We start from the raw sequence: 21,597 nt of genomic DNA on the forward strand, positions 1-21,597 counted from the left end.
CAGAGCTAAAATCCCCTACTAGGCCCTGTCTCTTTAATTGTTTTTGGTGTACAAAACCTGTGATAAAAGGGCTTTTTTTTTTTTTTAAAGTTTTTCAAGACAGTCTCTCTGTGTAGCCTTGGTTGTCCTGGATTCACTTTGTAGACCAGGCTGGCCCCCAATTCACAGGGCCTGCCTCTGCCTCCCTAAGTGCTGGCATTACATGCATGCGACACCTCTCCCAGCTAAAAAAAGGCCCAAATTTTTAACACCTGGGGCTGAACTATGGCAAACCCTATAATTAGAATACCGTGAAATTTGGAGCAGACACCTTGCTGCATTTGCTGTGACAGACATTGACAAGGCACTGGTCAAACTGGGAGAACAAAAGAGAACTCGGTCCTGCAGACAGGTGTGGCCATCCCTCACATCCGGCTCACATGGTAAAAGTCTTAGGACCTATTTTCTCTCTGTCAGGAAGGTGAGGTAGACATTTGGTAGGCATCTTAACTAGCCTGCCCTTTTCCTGTGGCAAACTGGGTGAACCCTTCAATGGCTGGCACCACCATCCGTCTCTCAGAGTTTTTTTTGCCAGGGCTTCACCGAACTGCAGATGCTGACCATAAAAAACAAAAATATCAACAACAACAAAACCCACACATCCAACATCCACACAATGACGTCAAGTATTTGAATACTTTCTATTGTCCCAGGACAACTTTACAACGGAATTTAAGCATCTTAACTGGCTCTGGGTTTAACTTCAGAATCAAAAAAAAAAAAAAAAAAAAAAAAGCATGAAATAAAGACAGAAATACAGAATGAGGGACAAAAGCAGATCATTTCAGTCTCTCTCCCTTATGAGGTGGGGACAAGGGGACAGAACAACAAGAACAAAGAGGCTGGATAATGGGTTACTTCAGGCCACTTCTTTGTATATGGATTAAAATTAAAACCAATGAAACTTCATTAGCATTCAGGTTGAAACTGACCTGTTTGGGGCGTTTGGCTCTTATCTCTCGTTTCTCCTGGTTTCTTGAGAGGTCAGATAAACAGCTTAGTTTCCACTTGACGACAAGGGCCTTGGGCATGAGTGACTCCATTTTAATCTATAGCCTGGTTTGCAGGAGGCCTAGGGAGTGAGCTTAGCTCAGAGCAGTGGCCTCTTTCCATTGCTACTTAGCATTCTGTGCTGGGTCCTAGTGTCTGCACGTTTCATTATGTAAGCTCCCCTCACCACATCCTAGTTTACAGTGTGGGCATTTATGCCTAGTTTAATATGATAGAGACTCAGGGAGTGAACTCAAGAAAAAAACTGTGGGCCAGGGAAGATAGCTCAACCTGTAAAACACTTGCCATGCAAGCTTGAAGGCCTGAGTTAGATCTCCAGAACTGGCAGGGGTGCATTTGGCAGGTGGCTCTTTGTGGGTTCAAGGCCAGCCTGGTCTACACAGTGAGTTCTAGAACAGCCATAGCTACACAGTGTAATCAGTTTTTTGTTTTGTTTTGTTTGGGCGGGGGGGGGGGGGGGGGGAGTGGGGGAGCTGGGTGTGGTGGCATAAGCTTATAACACCTACTCTAGCAGGCAGAGACAGGAGGGTCCCTGGAGCTTGCTGGCCAGTCCCACCACGCCCCCTCTCTCACACATACACACACACCAGAGACACACCACAAGCACACAGAGCAAGAGAACGAACGGGGTTGGGGATGGGGGGGAAAGAACCTGAGTCAGCCCTCTAGCCTCACTGGCTTTCATCACCAGCTTCAGAAATGATATGAATAAGACACTCCCACTAGATTTGCTATAGACATCTCTACTTATTGAGTGCAAATGCGTCGCTAACTAAGTTGGTCTTTCAGGAGCATGGAAATAGCTCAAACCAATTGAAACCACCAACTAGTTACTTGGTCCTGTGCCAGTATCAAATGGGAGGTAAAATTCTACCATCAGAGAAGACTAGTCTGCTTTTGAGAGATGGGTCCTATGGAAGGCCATGATATATACTTATGTAAGCATAGGCTAGCCTCAAACTCAAAACATAGCCTCACCTTGCTTCAAACTCATACCAATCCCCCTGCCTCAGCCTTTCTGAGTACTGGGATTGCAGATGTGAGCCATGCTACTTGACTTGTTTTCATTTTTTATATTTTCATTTTTTCTTTTTTTAGAAGCATCTGTTCGTTCACACTGGACACCTGTTACCAACCAAACATCACAAAACACTGGCGTTCTGTATAACCACACGGTGTTTTTTTTTTAATTCTTTTTCTTTCTAAGCAGAAAGTATCTGTTTATGATTGATGTTTGACTTGCTATTTCTCCAATTGGTCAGGAAAATATCAAAGGCCCCTATGATGCATAGGCACGGTGTCAATTAGGAGCATGTATTTATGGGGCAGACAACTGGCCTGGCTTCCACAGTGCCCCACTGTATTCTTTGATCTATATACACTTTAGAAGGCTATTTTAGTAGATAGGAGCCTCTTCTGTCCCCAAGGAATTCTCCAGATCTTAAGGTAGGGTCCCTCAGGAAGACACCAGGAAGATCTCTGAGGATCGCTCATTGTTACCCCCTCTGAGCAGTAAGAGCCACCCTCACTGGCTGGCCAACCTTCCTTCCTTAAAAACAGATTCATTGATTAAATGGTGCAGAGTCTGTTGTCCAGGGTGCACACAGAACCCTTTCCAACTTCCTAGCCAAAAGACACTTTAACAAGCTATGGCTCACCTTATGAAAGGAAAGCAGCCATTGCTTACAGCAGTAGCATCCACTCTGTGCTCTACCAAGGGCTTCCACACCCATTACTGTCCTCGTTTGATACAAATGAATGGACAGCGCAAATAGAGCAAAACAATCCTTCTCTCAGAGAGGGATGTGAAGGAGGCAACCTTTCTGTTCCTTAAGATGCCACTGCACTGTTTGGTCACACCCCTGTCATTGATGCCATCTCCGTTACCAGTGTCATGGAGTCTTTGGGTTTTCCTAGAGTGAAAGCAAACTTCACAGAAAATGAACCTGGGGCATTGAGCTTGGCTTAGCATCATAGGCACTGGTGTGAATTAGATTCTGGTGGAAAATCAAGTTTTTCTGCATCTCCTCACTGCTCAAAAATTAGGAGGAAACTCTTTCCTTGCCTCAGTGCCCCCTGCTTGGGTAGAAACCCCATCGCAATGAAAGCAGGGAGACTCCTAAGCACAGACCCTGCTTATGTGTCCTAGTACGTTTATGAGGATCAACTGTGGTTTTTAAATGTATAGAGAAATTAACCAGAGAGCGAGGGTGCATATAGATCAGGGGTAAAGCATTTGACTGCAGAGAGCAAACATAAACACGGACATCATTGAGCTCATAAAACTGTTGAACTCTTGTAGTCACAAATGGTCTGTGAATAATCACTTCATCAGTTAGGCCTCCAGTCCGTCTCAAGGAGACGGATCAAATCTGGGGAAATCAACACTGGAAGGGGAAAAAAGTAGTCTGGAAGCAGCGACAACCAGAATGATGGCCTGAAGGTCCAGTCGGGACACCACCAGGATCATCCTCCCAACCTCATCACTAGAGAGCGCACAGTATCTCCAGGCAAAGCCTAAAGAAGAAAGGATGCTAGGGCTGGTGAGATGGCTCAGTGGGTCAAGGCACTCACTGCCAAGCCTAAGGAGCTGAGCTCAATCCCAGAAAACCTCATGGTGGAATGAGAGAACAGACTCCCATCAGTTGTCTTCTGACCATGGGGGGCGGGGAGGGGGTCCAGGGGAGCCTCTATACACAAACACATACACAAAAAATAATAATGAATATGATTTTTAAAAGGAACGATGGAAATCAGAGAACGAGTTGCGGCAAGCTGTCATGAACATAGGGGTTAACGGGCAAGCATGAATTCAAAACTGCAGTAAGGTATGAGGATTAGTGACGTATTGACGGCCTTAGAATAGGGGCTCCCAGGAAGGATGCCTGGTGGATGACATCTGGGTAGATAAACAGTTCAGGAAACAAACAACTCAGCAGCCACTGAGAAGGGGATCTTATTATGCCTAAGCCATGTTGTTGGGTTTCCCATACCCGTCCTGTCCTTTCATTTGTCAAGAGTGGCTATCTCCCCAAACACCTGCCTTCACTAGATAATTCTATTGCTCGTCATTATTCTGATTGTGTGGACACAATTCTTTCTCTCTCCATAGTAAAGAGACCTGCCCATTATAAGGGCCAACTCCAGTGAGATCTACCATAGCCACTGGGTCTTATGAAGCGGGATTCTCAGTCACTCCTGGCAGCTGGCCTGAGGCCTCTGGCTCCTTATCTTTGTACCTCAGGAGGCAGCTAAACTTCCTCACAGGCCCTGGAGAAGAACTGTTCATCAGAAAAGTCCCTTCACATCTCTTCAGATGCGACATCCTAACTGCTTCTGTTGGCAGAGGCCTCATCGATTTCAACACGGGGGAAGACGACAGAATCAAGATGTCCACCTTGACCACTCGGGCCGGTGAGCCCAGACACACTCCAATAATTGGTTTCTACGTGACCTGCTTAAACGGGGACACACAACAAACCTCTCAAAGGTCAGTGGAAACAAGCACAATCTGCCTTAAACTCTCAGCAAAGAGAAAAGCCTCGGAGTGAGAGAGCTTGCAGGATTAACGATCTCCGTACAGGTCAGGAGTCAACAGCTGCAGACAGAGTTGGCAGTGACAATCAGCTCAGTGGACTTTAGGGGGGGGGGGGCTCCAGGGGAATTTTCTTTGATGAGAATGAGTCCCTCAGAAGACACATGGTCCAGCTGTGGAGTGAATTTATTTTTTATCTTTTGCCTTCCTATTTCATCCTGACTCTGTGCCCTTAATGCAGGCCACAGAAATGGCAGGGCATCAAGGTGAAAATTTATGGATACTATTTTTAAAGAGATAGTAGAGGAAATGGATCTGCAAGATTCCTTTTCATGAAGAATCAACTCAAGAATTCAGTTTTATAGATAATATGCTTTATATGTCTGTATGGGCCCTTGTTTATTCATATATTTCAGGGGCACATTATTTTCACGCAATGCGTAGTATACAGAGCACATTACAACTGAGGTTGGTAGAGACTCTACCCAGGGTTCTCTGGCTGTGTGGGATAGCATGTGATCCAGCTTCCTGTAGCCGAGATGAAAGAATGGCTACACATAAGGTACAACCATATGTACCTGCTTTTTAAAATACTTTTTACTAGGACTGAGTTTAGGATGTAGGTCCCTCAATAATCTAAACAGTAGGGCTTGGATCTACCAAACATATGCTATGACCTGCAGGTGGCTAGAGTGTGTCCACCAGGGTTCAGGAGCTCAAATATGATTCCTATAGTGAGGAATTAAGAAGGTGTGAACTTGATGCAGTGTATAGAGATGAGATTTGGCATGGTTAGGATTAAACTCATCGTGTGGAGGTCCCATCTCTGAATCCTGGTGGCTTTCTTAGAGAGGGAAGACCAGAAGACACATGTGTGCATGTTCCCTGCCTCTCACTGTGTGATATCTGCATGATTTGGGACTTTGACACACCAAGAAGGCCATCCATCACAAGATGTGGGTCCTTAGACTTTCACAATTGTAAGTAACCTAAATAAACCATATGTGTCTATAAAGTTGCCAGCCTCGGGTGTTTTGTTATACTGATGCAAACCTATATCTAGGTAGTGTCTGACTTTCTACTACATACGTTTAACCCAGATGTGTAGGGAAGCTTCAGGAACAATAAGCAAATGCTTCATGGTAGGATGAAAAGTTTAAACCCACACAAAGAGAACATAGCCTTACAGTTAGAAGAAAGGCATGCCACAGCTCACTACAGATCACAGCATAGGGAGACCCATTGGCCAGCTGTGGTTACCCTGAAATTTCAATTAGAAAACAAGAAAACAAACTTTCCTAGGATCTCCGGTTTCCAGATCTGAGGTAGAAAGTGGAACATTTCTCAGGGCCTGGTGGCACATGCCTGCAATCCCAGGACTCGGGAGGCAGAGGTAGGCAGGTCTCTGAGTTCAAGTCCAGCCTGGTCTACAAAGTGAGTCCAGGACAGCCAAGGCTACACAGAGAAACCCTGTCTCAAACAACAACAACAACAACAACAACAAAACTACAATAAAATGATAAATAAATCGAAGGGGGCCTACAGAGCCAAGGTAGCAGCAGCCTACAGCAGCCATCCTTCAGACAGTACGATAATTCCAGAGTCTTTACCGTGAACCACAACTCCCAAGCCTTCTTGACCCCCAATGCCAGAACTTCCTCTAAGCTATGAGATATTCAAAGAGGAATATGGGGTGACTGAACTAGGGGAGCCCCACAACTCAACTATCATGAGAACCACCATGATCAACATGCCCAGAGAGGTCTCTGTGCCCGACCATGTGGTCTGGTCCCTCTTCAACGCACTCTTGAACTGCTTCTACCTGGGTTTCATTGCCTGTGCCTATCTGTGAAGTCCAGGGACAGGAAGATGGTGGGTGATGTGACTGGAGCCTAGGCCTACATCTCCACTGCCAAGTACCTGAACATGAGCTCCCTGATCTTCAGTGTCATTATGGTCATTATCTACATTGTTATTGTCCCCACCACCTCTGTGGCAGACTTTCAAGCCTTTTCACAAAGGGTACCATATTCTGGATTCTGATCCTGCCTTCTGCTCCACTGTCTACATGTGGCCCTATCCCCTAGGCTGAGGCCTTGGCCCTATGCATTTGCAAACGTTACCCTCACACATCTGTCCACAGCGAACTCAATAAAGTAAACATGGTGGCAAAATAAATACAAATAAATAAATAAATAAATAAATAAATAAAAGAAACATTTAGAAGGATTTTGATAACATTTTCTCAGGTTGAAACAGGAGATACATTCAGGGTTGGAGAGATAGCTCAGTGAGCAAGCCTGGGGTCCTGAGTCTGTACCCCTCAAACCCATGTAAAAGCCAGTAGTGCATACCTATGATACCAGTTCAGAGGTCAAAGAGAGTTTGGGGCCTCACTGGCACCAGCCAGTTTAGCTTCAGGTTCTGTGAGACCCTGTCTCAAAAAGGAAGGTGGAGATACACTTGAGGAAGACAAACCAATGTCAACCTCAGGCCTCCATTCATTCTCATGTAGGTGAGTGGACCCACCACACACAGTTAAAAACAAAACATAAATAACATCAGGCACAGCTTTTATGGGTTTATGTGGTGTGGTGGCAAAGAGAACACTTCTGTCGCCATTGCCTTTTCCTCTTCCTGGTTCTGTCCCAGTCTGCCTAGCCACCGTCCCCCTCTTCCTGTCAATCACTTCCATCTCTAGGTCTCTCAGAACTGTTTCTCACAAGCTGCCATAGTAGGTTTGGATAATTGAGTGGCATTTTAAAAATGAGTCCTGTTCTCCACCCCCCCACACACACACCTTTTTTCCCCCGTTCTGTGGCTGTGGTGGTTCTTCCTAGACACCGGCTCCCCTCCCTTCACTCTGCCCCTCTGCAGAACAAAAGCCTCCAGGGAGGACACCAGGGGCAGCCTCCCCTTCTGCTCTTGTTTGCAGGCACAGTGCCTTGGCTTTCTCCAGAACTCGTTCTCTGCTCAAAGGCATCTTGAGGTTCGAGTGTCCACCGCCTACACAGTGGTCCCTGACCTGGAGATGCAAAGTACTCAATTGTCCCCTTGGAGATGGCAATGGACACTTGACATATAACAAAAGGTGCTCTCCTCAAAGACAAGCATGGAGGTGGGAGTGGGGGCAGCCTGGGGACATGTTCATCGTCATTATATTATAATTCAGTAAAACAATCCTGTTTGGAAGCCGGAAGAATTCTGTCTTCATATGACCTTTCTTTCTCTCTCTTTCTGTTTATTTTCTTCTCTCTCTCTCTCTCTCTCTCTCTCTCTCTCTCTCTCTCTCTTTCTCTCTCTCTCTCTCATACTTCCTCCTCCTCTCTTCTAATTTCTTGAGACAATATCTCATTGTGTAGCCCACACTAGCCTCAAACATATGGCAATCCTCCTGCCTCAGCCCCCCTAGAGCATGTGCCACCATACCCAAGTCTGCTTTGCTTTTCTTGACTATGATTTAGAAAAATGACTTTCCCCCCAAAGGATGTACTTCTCAGCAAATGCTTCAAGGCTTATCCATAAGAGTGTGTGTGTATATACATATAGCCAGCCAAATATCTATAGTCTGTTTCCAAACTCTGTGAGGAGAGGCCAATGAGCTTGCCATTGTACTCAGTATGCTGTCTGTCTTCTCATGATGAAGCCAGACTCCAGCCAGTGAGTACCAGCACAGGCAGCCAATAGCAAAGGGGTTTGACTGATCCTAAAGAAAACCCTTGAGTTACTGCTAACCGTGTGCCTTTGCTGGGGTAACAAGCTGTACATGAATAACCCTCAGTTCCATCGGCCTGACACACTCTAGGCTTGCTACTTGCTCAAGTCACAGCCAAAGTAGATTAGTGGCTCTCTTCCAGGAGGTCACTCAGGAATTTAAATAGCTTCCATTTTGGATTGCCACCATTTCACACACATAGCCTTCAATGTGACCACAGGAGGAGAGCGAGCATGAACTATTGAGCACAGGGCTTCATGCCAGGCCAGGAAGCCACTGGCCATCTTTTCTAGCAGTGTAACATTGGCCCAACCCAGGCACATGGCTTCAGGCTAATCATAGTGGGATTTGGGAAATGCACTTTCCCACCGTGCCAGAAAGGGATAACAGGATTGCTATTTCGCCAGCTCTGTCATTTGCAGTGTTTTCTTTGGTCTGTTAGATCATTAAACTTTGAGTGTTCTAAACAGGCAAAGAGGACAAAGAAGAAAGAAAGTAAACTAAGCAAGACCTATGTTGGTCCAATACAATGAGACATTTGTTGAGGTCAATATCCTCAGACAGTGCATCAAATAAGAGCAAGATCAAGGTGGAAACATTGAAATTTTACTTTATGTTCCAAAATACAAGGAAGCCATAGCTTATAGGAGCTGCTTTGCCCATGGAACACGACACGATATGAAGTCACCCTGGGATACTGTGATGTTTGGACCCCAGAGTGGATGTATCCACTGGACTCTAAGAAGGAAGGGACCACCAGTCTTGAGAACTCACAAGCAAGTGTTCCCTAGAGAAACCAAGGCCAGGCAGTTGTGCCTATCCAAGGACAGGGGAATCCAAACCTTTCATGACAGAGGGGAGGGCTGTGTCCCTCTTGTGCCCCGCAAGCCAGGCACTGCCACCGCCCATTGATTCAAGCCAGTCTCTCCTCTCTTCCACTTTATGCCTCCACAGAGGCCCTTGCCTGTCTCATCCCCCACCTCTCCAAGGCCTCCCACTCTTGTCACTGCCTCAGTCCAAGCTCATCTATTCTCCCTGGACTTCAGCCACTGCCTCCTGCCTAATGTCCCCACTTTGAGCATGTCTGAACCCATTACATTTTTGCTCTAGGAGGCAGCCAGAGCCCTTGTTCTAAAACATTGCGCTGATGCTGTTAATTGCCTGCCTTAAATCTTGTCATCATTACCAATGCCTTAAGAATAATCCTCAGACTCTTTGGCAGGACCAACAGATCTGGGCAGCTGGTTACTGGATCGGTTCTTTAATCGTCCCTCTTGCCACACCATCTTTCCCCCTAGTGCCCCATCTGCATGCTACACTCTGCTCAAATGTCACCAATTGTTCCCAGGGGGGACACGCATTCCTTCCCCTGCCAAAGGGGCCTGGTGTTTCTTGCTCTGCTCCAAGCCCTTGGCTCTTCCCACACTCCCTCCCTTGTGACGTCCCTTTTAGGTGGGATGCAGCGATGGTCTTCTGCTGGAAATCACAAAGGAGTAGCCATCTGCCTAGAAGTGAGAATCTGATCAAATTAAACCCCCTGACTCAGGATGCTTTGAATCAAAATGTCTTCCAAAGGCTCCTGATTTCAAGGAGTGGTGTCCAGCTGACGGGCTTCTGAGAGATGATTGGACCAAGCATGCTCTAACTTTACCAATGTATTAACTCATTGATGAAGTCACAGAAACAATGGATTGAGGAGCCCCAAAGCAAGTGTGTGGCCCATGGCTGGCACTGCCTGCAGGGTAGCCGCACAGAGTGAAAGGGACTAGAGACAAAAGCCCAAGCAGGAGTTCTGGTACTCTGGAGTGTTGTGTGTTTCTCTCTTTCATCAGGAAAAAAAAAAAGTCATGCCTAAAGCTAGGCAAGAGGACCTACCAAGAGCATCTTTAAGAATGAGGTCACTCCTGGGTTTCTGGGTGCCTGGTCCTGCCTATAGCTTTCTGAGAACATAAGTCACATGGCTTTATTAGTTTAGAATAGACTTCGTACACTTAGATGTGACTGCTTCTGAAGACCTAAAATGGACAATATGTGGCACTAGACAGAGGAGGAAAGGTGGAGGAAGAAACGTAGTGATGGGAGCGGCTGGCTCTGAGCTTCCCTGCCCCATGCCCAGCTCGTGGAGCACACAGGTTGCCTCAGCTGCATTGGAGCAGCTTTCCCTGATGTGCAAAATGGAACCTATCCATCGATAAGAGGTCCTTGTGAAGTCATGTGGGTCGCAAGCAAGCCATAAAAACCAAACAACAACAACAACAAATGGCCAGCAAGCAAACACCAAATTGTGCCCTAACATGCATCATACCATTTTTAAGATTTGCCGTCATGAACAAAAGGGACAGGCTGAGCTGGAATCACCTAAAGTCACTAAAGCTGAGTCAGTTCAGACATGCTGGGTACCCACAAGGAACTGACTGATTTCAGGACCCCAACGATACCAAAATTCTAAGTCCCTTACATAAAACACATGATTCACTGGGGATCTCTATACAGCCTCCTGTAGACTCCTCGCCCCACAGAGTTTCTCTGTGTAATAGCTCTGAGCTCTAGATGTTCTGGAACTCTCTTTGTAGAGGCTAGCCTTGAACTCACAGAGATCTGCCAGCCTCTGCCTTCCAAGTGCTGGGATTAAAGTTGTGCGCCCCCATGCCCAGCTAGACTTTGTTTTTATTTGTTGTTTTTGATCTGTTTGGTTTCGCAGGGTGGGAAGGGGGTTCATTTATTAGGTTTTGAGGCAGAGACTTGCTATACAGAACAGGCAGACTAACTAACTCACAGCATTCCTCCTACTCAGACATATTTTAATTAATCTCTGGATTACGGTAGTGTCTAGTACAACATAAATGCTATATGAACCATTGTTATACTGTCTGGTTTAGGGACTGATAACAAAGAAAAGGCCTGGATACGTTCAGCTCAGATGAATTTTTAAACTCTTTTTGATTTGTGGCTGGTTGAGTCTGAGGACGCAGAAGCTGCGCGTGTGAAGGGATGTCTGTATTTACCACTCCGCTCTGGGACCATTCTTTTGTCAACATTGGAGTCTTGAGATACTAGCACTAGTTTCAGGGAGGGAAGGGGAATCCACAGCCAGGCAGCCAGAGGAATCCTGCTCTGCAGCCTTGGGGATTTGTCCTCTCTTCCTGGTGAGGCTTGTTGATTCTGGGCACAGAACTGGAAAATGTCAAGCCTTGCTCTGCGAGTCCCTCTGTGATGGGGAGATGCGTGTGGAGGGAATACAAATGGGGGAACACTCCAAGCAGCTGAATGAAGCCACCAGCCACTCTCCAAGCCTTTAGTGAGTCAGAGAAAGAGCTGTGGGGGCACATTAGTTCCAGTGGTTTCCCTCTCAAGGAGGGAACACATGGCTTCTCTGTGCACATGAGCAGTGTGATATTTCTCTTTCCCACTATTTCTTCCTGTGTTGCTACTTTTACTGACAGATGTCTCAGTCCCTGTCTCCTCTGTCTCTCTCTCTGTCTCTGTCTCTGTCTCTTTCTGTCTCTCTCTCTGTCTCTCTCTGTCTCTGTCTCTCTCTCTCTCTCTCTCTCTCTCTCTGTGTGTGTCTCTCTCTCTCTCTCTCTGTCTCTGTCTCTCTCTGTCTCTGTCTCTCTGTCTCTGTCTCTCTCTCTCTGTCTCTCTCTGTGTGTGTGTGTGTGTGTGTGCGCGCGCGCGCGCGCGCGCACACCTATATCCGTATGTCTACATATATAGACTGTGTCTGTGTGTGTGTGTGTGCTTGTATGTGTGCTTGTGTCTGTATGTCTACATGTGTAGAGTGTGCCCGTGTGTGTAGTATGTCTGTGTGTATATTTGTGTGTGGTATGTGTGTCTGTATGTCTGTCTGTGTGTGTCTGTGTGTCTGCATGTGTGAGCTCTGGAGAGGAGAATGCCCACGTCACAGTTGTCAGCAGGGTCATACTCCCAAGGGGCGAGGGCAGGATGCTTTGTTGCTCTTTCAGTACTGTGGCTCCGGGCATCCCTGGGCTGGGGCTGTATCACTGCCATCTCCATCTCTCTGTCTACACAGCTTTCTTCGACACCCTCTCTCTTCTGCCTCTTGTAAGAACACCTACCATTGGATTTAGGGAGAACTGAGATAGTGCAGAATTATGTCATTGTGAGATTCTTAACTTCTGTCTGAAGGAACCCTTTGTCTGAATAAGATTATCCTTACGGCTTCACTGTGGGTACATCTCTGCAGGGAGGGTGCCACTCAGCTCACCCAGAAAACAAGGCATAAGTGATAGCACAACAACCTGTCCAGAGTCAGGAGAACCAAACTGAGACCAGCCCCTCCCTGTCCCCACAGGAGGAGCTGGTTACGGCACACACCGCTCTTCTCAGGGGTTTTGGCCAAGGTCACCTACAGACCTGTAGATGAAGAGGACAGACAAATTTGGTGTTCTCAAGTTTTGTTTTGTGTTGGTTTTGGTTTTGGTTTTGGTTTGTTTGTTTGTCTGTTTTTTTGTTTTCTTTGTTTGTTTTTCAAGATGGGGTTTCTCTATATAGCCCTGGCTGCCCTAGACTTGATTTGTAGACCAGGCTGGCCTTGATCTCACAGACATCTGCCTGACTCTGCCTCCCCAATGCTGGGAGTAAAAGCACATGCCACCACGCTCAGCTTCCTGGGAGGCTTTGTAGCAATGCTGTGGCCCTGTTTGATGGTGTGCAACAGAAGCATCAATGTTTGTAAAGAGACAGCGAGCCTGTCTCCTTAAAATAGGAAAATCAAGCATAAGGAACTCAAGACCTGTGTCTCCTGCAGCAGTGGAGTACCATTCTCTAGAGAGCAATTGAAAGCTCTGTGGACACTTGGAAAGGCTTCATAAAGGCTAAGCCTTCTTATCATTGGTGCTGCCCTTGAGAAGTGGTAAACTCTAACAGTGCTGCCAGCCGTGGCTGCAACCATATCAAGGAGAGTCTCTGCTTTATGCCAAATGTGAACTATCTCCCAAACTTGGAGATGCCACTATGCTAAACATTTCATTCCCACAGCTTCTGCAAGTCTCATTTTTTTCTTTTAGTTGTTTTCAAATAACATTTTATTTACTTCTTACTTTGGGGGGGGGGTACGCATGCTGCAGCATGCATGTGGAAGGTCAGAGAGCAACTGAGGGACTTGGTTTTCAACTTCCTCCATGTGGGTCCCCAGAATCTAACTCAGGTTGTCAGGCAGCAGGTGTCTTTACCCACTGAGCGATCTTGCTAGTCTCTCCTTCATTTTTGTTTATACTGAGCAATGTTTATTCTGCTGCACTTGTGAGAATTGAGCTTGGGGCCTGGAGCTCTCTCATGGAGCTACAGCCTCGGCCCCAACTTTTCATCATTTTAAATGGAAAATGTGACATCCCGCCCTGCACTTGCCCTGAAAAGTATGCGAATGCAACAGCCTTCTCAATATCATATGGCCAATGATGGACCTATTTACAGGTTCAAAGCCAGATTCTTACAATTCTAAAGCCAGTGAGCTTAACTGTCATATGCTTTCCCCCACTGGTATGGCTTTCTATAGCAAAGGACAGTTCATACCAATGGGAGACTTCTGCTCTCTCAGGCATGAGCTTCTTGCTCTCTGGAGTCTTCACCTTTGCACACTTACCAGATCTTTTAGACAAATAAGAAACAAGTGGGTGCTTGGGGCCTTGGACTTGGGGAGATGTGGCCAATATCAACTAATGAACCTGGCGCTCTGCTATCAGGATCCCAAGTTTCAAAGCCAAAGTCATGTGGTTCCTTGCGTCAGGCTTAGATAAATGAAAGGCAGAATGTTGGGCATCAGGCTAGTCTTCCTCAGGTATCCATGGAAACCCTGCTAGGGAAGGGGCACCTCCAGGAAGGTTTGAACTTGGCAAGTATGAGCATAAACAAAGGACTCTAAAACCAAGTGTTAGCTGAGGTACAAACTATTAGCAATAGGGCATTCTGGGAAACAGAAAGCCAGGGGGATGTGACTGTTCAAACCCCAGCTCAGGGCCATCCTAGAGGTCAGGGTGTGATGCTGAGCTGACCTTAAAGAGGCTAGTTATCTCTTACTGAAGGCTGGGGTTGAGTTGACACCCTAGTTTCTTTCGCCAAGAATCTGAGCCAGATGCCTGGGAGGGGGTTGGTAAAACACTTGCCTTGTAAGCACAAGGAAGAACTGAGTTCAATCTCAGCATTAGTCACTGAGAGGGGAGGAGCACAGTGGTAGGTGTTTGTAATCTCAGTGCTGGGGAGGTGGGAACAGGCAGATGCTTGTGGTTCACTGGTCATAGGAATGGTGACCCCTGAAGGCAACCTCTAGCCACACCCGTGTGCATCCATGAGTGTCATACAATAATATGGTCAGGAGACACTTAGAAAGCTGACGAAGTGCCACGTGGATATACAGGCCACTCAGGTACCTCCCATTTGTCACCCTCCAGTGGTCATGTGCTCAGCTGTACACTACAGTCCATGTTTTAAGCTTATCCTGAACTCCTGGGAGTCCCCACTGCTATTGTCACCATGAAGCCACCTCATCCGTCATCTGGCTCTCTATCACAGTATGACTTCTGGACCACCCATTAATTCCAGACCCACACCCCTGAAGACCTGAAAGAAGCAGGGGGCTCAGATGCTCTGTGGCCTGTGGCTAACATTTCTGCACATCTCTCCCAGCTGTGCTTCTCTGAAGACCTACCTTAGATCACAAAGCTGGGGAGGACACAGCTGCCAAAAGAGCCATGTCTCTCCAACCTTGAGTCCAGGCAACTATGTGCTGTGGCTTCCACAATAAGAAACACCACCAACAAACTCTCTTGGAGATAATCATCTGAGATTCATAAAGCCACCTTCCATGAGAACATTGAAAACATTTTAATTATATAAAATATTTAGAACCTTGAAGACATAAACCATCTATTTACTCTAGAAGGTGGTTGGGATTTATGAGTCTCATAACCAAAATGCTGTGAGAGAGTTATTCTGCAATGAATGGAACCGCCATCCCCAATCCCCAGAGAAGCAGAAACACTGTAGAGGAACTTTTAGGGAAAAACCACCCCTTCCTGTAGGAGTTCACAGGTGAAGGAGGTTCCAAGCTCTCCTAGAGCACCCTGATACGTAACAGATTGGGGGGCGCAGCAGAGAGGAGATGAAGAGAAGGAAGTGGGAAGGAAGCCTAGTCAGGCACTGACTTTGCAAAACACTGCTCAACTGACTACATTCAGGCAGTCAACTCCTCAGGTACCCAAATCCCTCAGTAGCTTAGAACATGACAGAAACATTACATCCCAGGGAAGTACAAATCTTCTGAGGCCTTTGAGGCATTTTCATCACACTGAAAACCACCCGCTCACCTAAAGCAGTTCTTCCAAGGGGGCGCATGCAGTATGGTCTGTGCTTGATACAGTTGCCCCATAATAAAGCCCTGGCTCAACACAAGGAATAACAAGGAAGTAAGAAATGTAAAAAATGATATTGTCCCTTTAAAATGGTGGTGTCCCTTAAACCGGTGTTACCAATTAGCAAGGCTCCTCGTAATAGCAGACACTGTGGCCATAAAGTCTCACCAACACGATGGCCTAAGCGTGGATGGCTGGACATGGACAACACAATAAACATGCCAAAGTGGATGAGGGAGTCCTGTGAGGCCTCAAGCCTTTACAGGGAACTACAGGCAGCTAAGGAATGTTAAGAGCAGGAAAACTCGTCTTCCCCAGGGAAGACCACACCAATTGGCCATCCGAAAGCTCGGCCCTAAAAATATACATTCAAAATACATTACATAGGCTGAGCAGGTTGAACTTAAGAATATATATACGTATGTACATATATGCTTGTTATAACATTTAATGTAAAAAGAGGCCATTTGAAAGAGAGCAGGGAGGATTTGGAGGGCGGAAAGGGAGGAGAGAAATGATATAAGCATATTAGAATCTCAAAAATAAAATAAAAAATATATAAATAAATATGTAGAAAGAAAATGTTTTCAGTATATTATAGTACTGTAAGAATTATTAGAGCTACAGCAAAAATTATATGAAAATATAATTAAAATGAGAGTCCCATGTTTTTCCATCATACATAATGATCAATTCCTACTGGAAAAGAACCACAAAAAAATATGTGAAAATATTAAAACAAAGCAAAATAAACAAAGTAGGAATGCAATTCATAGGAAGACTTTAAAAATCAAACTCCTCTAAGGCTGCCGTCTCCTTCCATTTTTATTAGCAATGTTCTCAGCTTAATCGTGGTTTGCTTGCTTACAAGTGCTTTCTCAGTCGCATCATCGTCCTGAGGTCACAGAGTGCTATGTGGATAGGGAAGGAGACGGGAGAAAGCAGGGAGAGAGGAGAGAGAGGGGATGGAAGAAGGGAAGGGAGGGAGGAGAGTGAGAGGGAAAGGAAAGGAGGGCAAAGAAGAACAGAAGGGAGGGAAGAGGGGAGGACGGAAGAGAAGGCAGGGGTGGGGCAGGGCAGGGCAAAGAGGATGAGAAGAGGAGAGGAAAGAAGAGAAGAGAGCAGAGCCCTTTGATTCATCGCTTCCACTCTCAAGTTCTACCAATTAGCTCTAGCACATGGTTTTTCTTGGCAGCTCCCTGCTTCCCTTCACAGATGGTATGGAAAAGACTGGCTGCTGACTTTCTGGCTCCACTTTCCCATTTCCTCTCCTCACAGCTAATTTAAGAAATTCTACACGATACCAGGACAACTGTTGGCCCTGCCTCACTTCCCTCGCCTTTGCTTCTCCAGCCACCCACACCCCCATCTCCTCTGAGTCCCCTCCAGAATCTGATCCTGGCCTGGTCTGACTATGGTGTCCTTAGCCAAAGTAACCAGTGTGGTGTGGAAGGAAGCCATACCTCCCCGGAGGGGATCCTGGACCAGTATACACTTCTTGGTTCCTGCAAACTTCAATACCTCCGGGTATTCTCTGTGCTGCCAGCTGTAGCTGGAGTGGTAATAAAGCCAGGAATTGTAAGCCAGCATAGCCTTGACTTTGAGTATGCCCTGCCTTTCCAGGTTAGATCCACTCCAAGGATGTAGGCTACTACTTGGCTTTGCTCGGTTCCCTAGTGTGCCAGGCCTTCTTCCGACAGGCCAATCCTAGCATCTGCAGTTCATAGCTACATCCTGGCTCTACTGCGTCACCCTATGGAGAAACTACTCATTTCTCAGTGCCTATCAGTAAGTTTAGCAGGCCACCTGTGCATCAGTATAAACCATGCCAGGGCCGGGGTAATGGCTAGCCTTCAGATAAGCACACTCTTGGTGTATCTGTACTCCAGAGATGATTAGGTTGGATCCTGGGGGCTCTGGGTCTTGTTTGATGAATTGATCGTATGATGAATTCATAACATAGTGGCTGGCAAATAATACATGGTGCCAATGAAAGATGGTGACAGGGTAACAGGAAACCTCAGGTGGCTCAGCTGGTAAAGCACCAGACCTTATGTCTGGAGGTCTGGGGTTCAAACCCAAGTAGAACTTCTTGGGCTGGAGAGATGGCTCAGTGATTAAGAGCCCTGACTGCTCTTCCAGAGGTCCTGAATTGAGTTCCCAGCAACCACCTGATGGCCCACAACCATCTGTATTGGGATCTGATTTTGTGTTCTGGTGTGTGTGAAGACAGAACATTCATAATTAATTAATCAATTAACTTTTAAAAGATGGTGACAGATAGGAGATGAGGCCTAGTTAAAAAGGTAGTCACTGGGGACATCATTGGGGGGTCATATCATGCCTTGGGTCCTTCCTGTATCCTTTATCAGTCTCCTGTCTGCCACATGAACTGTCCCTATTTGGCCAAACCCTCCGTGCCATCATGCATCGTACCCTCTGAAATACTGAGCAGAATAAGTCCTACCTCCCTTTAAGTTGTTTGTGGCAGGCCAGCATACTGTCACAATGTTGAGAAAGGTAAATAATATAATAAATACCTCCCACCTCTCCACCAGCCTAGGAGGACTCCTCTCCTCACACTAGGCCTCTGCACCCCATTTCCAGAAGGTCTGAGTGGCTGGTGTAACTGCACCCCACCAAAGCCAGGGAAGAGGTGAGAGCCTAAGGTTTCTGGGTGTGGATGGCATCACATCTGTGCACATACAGACCACACTAAGTAGACTCCGGTTTTGGGCTTTTTTTTTTCCTTTAGGTACACAAAATTGGGAGAGAATGGTGTGGTCAAAGAACCTGGACAGGAGGTAATGAGGACAGATTTGATCAAAGCACATTTTACATATGTATGTATGTATGTATGTATGTATGTATGTATGTATGAAATTCTCTATGCAGAAGAAATATTTGCTAAACTGAAAACATTAATTCCTGTTATTGGGCCAGGGCTGGAAGATGCTCAGGTCAATGAAGACTTGATTAAGTACAGACCCCACCTAAGACTCTATTGTGTAGTAATATCTCATGATTTCCCATTGTCTGCAAACTATTGTGGCCCACAAGCCACTTTGTCATCCACGGTCAGTAATGTTCGGCAGCTTGCTTGCTATCCCATCATACCCTAGTCTTCCTCTGATCATCCCTTGGATGTACTAGGAACTTCAGCAGCCGTGGGGCATGCCAGCCTTCACACACTCCCAGAACCCCGTTCTTGTGTTTCCCACATTTCACTCTCGTCTTGTATTTACCTGTTTGAACCTTGATCTGACTTTTTGATGTGCTCAAAATCATATTCAGTCTCTTGCTCATTCTTATAATAGTAGGCTAGGCCACAGTGCTCAGAGCATTGTAGACTCTCATGGTTGAACGAACATTGATCCACAAAGTAGACAACTGTGTTCACTATGGTCAGGGGTAGACAAGAAGACGAGGGCTGAGAGACTCACAGCCCAGAATCAGTCTCCAAGGGCTTCACTGAGACACGAATGCCTGCTTTGCTCCGTAAGGAAAGAGGTAGGTAGAGATGGGACAGTGCAGTGGAGAGAATGTCTTGAGTAAGAGCAGAGAGTGGGGGCCAGCAAGATGGCTCAGTGGAATAAGGAAGTTACTGCCAAGCCTGATGACCTGAGTTCAGTCCCCAAGACCTGCATAGTGGAAGGGGAACCCCAATTCCTACAAGTCATCCACTAACATCCACATGTGCACAGTGGTTTACATATAAACACGGGGGAAAGGGGTAATTTTAAAATTAGAAAATGAATAAAAAGCTGCAGAGAATATTCTGGAAAGAACTAGGTTTCCTAAACTATAAGGTACATAAAGGCAGGTTGGGGTGGCACGGGTCTGCAAGAGCAACAGAGGCTGTATTGCTGCTGGTGGCAGTGCCAGGATAAGTACCACAGGCATATGCAGTGGTAAATAGTGGGTGGCTGTCCACCTAGGCAAGTTACAAATGACGTGGTGACTCAGGCTGTGCTGTCATTCCTGCCTTTGCCATGAAAGTCATTAGAGTAAGGTTGCTAATGCGCCAGTCATGTGGGGTGAGCTCACTGATGTGGAAATGAATTAAGAGCCCTGAGTGGGTGAGGAAAGACACTTTGGCATCATTCTTTGGCAAACAATGGTTGGGGCCAAAGGTCTGATGCCTTGAGTACCACTTACTGCTATCACTTAGAAAGCATCTAAGTGGCAAAGGGAAAAATGTCTAAGGCACTGAAAAACCTAAACAATGGCTATGCTGCAGTCCTGGCCTCCAAGGCAGGTGGAAGAACACCATCCAATTGGTGCCCAGTGTGGAGAGACATCAGACTTGTGTCCCAGTCCACACTGGGCAGGGTTCCTGGAGCTAGGCTAGTGAGGATCCCTCTTCTGGAGGCTCAGGATGGCGTGTGACTCTTCCAGCAGCTCTGGCCTCTGTGCCACCCTGTCATCTTCAGTGGCCTCCAGGGCAAGACGAACCTGGGTTCTGAAGAAGTCAGCTGCAAAGTGAAGCCACACAAAGAGGGCGCAGGCTACTGTGGCGTTCTTCTGCCTCTCCCAAAGCCCACAGTCCTTCTTTTTCTCAGTCTCAAATATTGGTGTGGACTCGGAGCTCCAAAGGCCACCATTAACAAGGAACTGCCCTTGGCTTTAGTGTCCCAGGTAGACAAGGATCCCCATCAAGATACTCAGTGAATCTCTGTGCCCCTAAAGCCTCACTCTAGTACTTTCTGTGTAGCATCCTATTGTAAGCCTGTTCTTCCTACCCCTGCAGACTGAGCGTTCCCTGGACATTGGGGCTGGGCCCACTCTTTGCTATAAGTATGGCCCTCCCTGTGATCCCAGGCCCTCTGGGTCCTCCAGTGATGACACCCTAGCTTTGTTTGCCACAGAGAGATAAGAAACACGTTGTCTCTTGGCATGAAAACTCTCTGCATAAAACATGCAACATAAGCGTTTGGTGGGAGGGGTACAGGACAAAGCCTGCATCACTGTGTGCATCCCCAAGCCGTGAAACGGCAGATGGGCATTGGACCCCATCCATTCTGTTCCTTGATGGTTTGGAAAGGCCCGGCTGCAGCGGGTTTGATATGATTGAAAGAGAGCTTTGGGAGGAGAGAGAAGAGCAGAGGACCAAGTATCCTGGAAATTTTATTCCATTGAAATCTGTACAGAAGGCACTAAAAAAGAGAGAGGCAAAATTTTTCAATTAAAAAAAGATGAAGGGAAGAAAAACCTAGCAAATTAAAAAAATGTATTAACAAAAGGTTTATTAAACAGGGAGGTGTTCTGCCGACTCCCTTTAGACCTCATTCCGCAATCGGTACCTTTCTTCCTTTAACAACAATGACAACAACAAATCTGCTCAAATGAGAGGATAAATTGTCTGCATTATGAGGCAAAACCTTACAGGGAAAGGACATGAGAGAGAGAGAGAGAGAGAGAGAGAGTTTAAAAAAGTAAAAAATAAATTTTTAAGGAAGCAGGGCACACTGGCATACATCTATAATCCTAGCATTTGGGAGGTGGGAACAGGACAATTAAGAGTTCAATATCAGTATCAGGTATTTTGTTACAGCCACAGAAGACTGACTAAGCCAGGTGAGAAATGTCAGGATCAAAATCACTGTGGAAGAACGGCATGTCTAATACTGAATTGCTTTTGAAAGTCAGTTGCAAAGCCCAGGGCATAGGTCTCTAGGCCTGGGTCCCACTGTGACTGACACATCTTGGTCTCACTTTTACTGAGTGGCCCCAAATCAGATGTGTCTTCAGAGTTAAGGTACATAAGACCTCCCACTCAGCAGTTTTTTTCTCATCAGTTGCTGAAATTCCTTTGTTTGTGTGATTAAACCTCACCAAGACTACACTGAACCCATCTCCTGCATCACTCAGCTTCTGGGCAGTTACCAAGACATTCAAAGGCCCAGAGGGACAACTTCAAAGAAGCTCAG

The 21,597-nt window shown here is 46.4% G+C and overlaps 1 long non-coding RNA gene and 1 pseudogene across 3 annotated transcripts in view; one reads left to right on the forward strand and one right to left on the reverse strand.

Moving 5' to 3' along the window:
* The window catches only part of LOC311604645, a 56,070-nt gene that overhangs the window by 22,236 nt on the left and 12,237 nt on the right, over nucleotides 1–21,597 (reverse strand). The window contains exon 1 of one of the 2 annotated variants that reach the window (XR_014781601.1): nucleotides 972–1,096. The exons of the other annotated variant lie outside the window; for it this stretch is intronic. This is a non-coding gene — a long non-coding RNA (uncharacterized lncRNA). Of the gene's footprint in view, nucleotides 1–971; nucleotides 1,097–21,597 lie in introns of those variants that run through there. 2 annotated transcript variants of the gene reach the window in all.
* Nucleotides 3,857–6,628, forward strand: LOC311605016 (interferon-induced transmembrane protein 2-like; annotated as a pseudogene). The gene is made up of 3 exons: nucleotides 3,857–3,873; nucleotides 4,397–4,540; nucleotides 6,187–6,628. The product of its transcript is annotated as an interferon-induced transmembrane protein 2-like (transcript).

Source organism: Acomys minous (assembly GCF_964271855.1).
Source record: "Acomys minous genome assembly, chromosome: 9".
NCBI lineage: Eukaryota > Metazoa > Chordata > Mammalia > Rodentia > Muridae > Acomys > Acomys minous.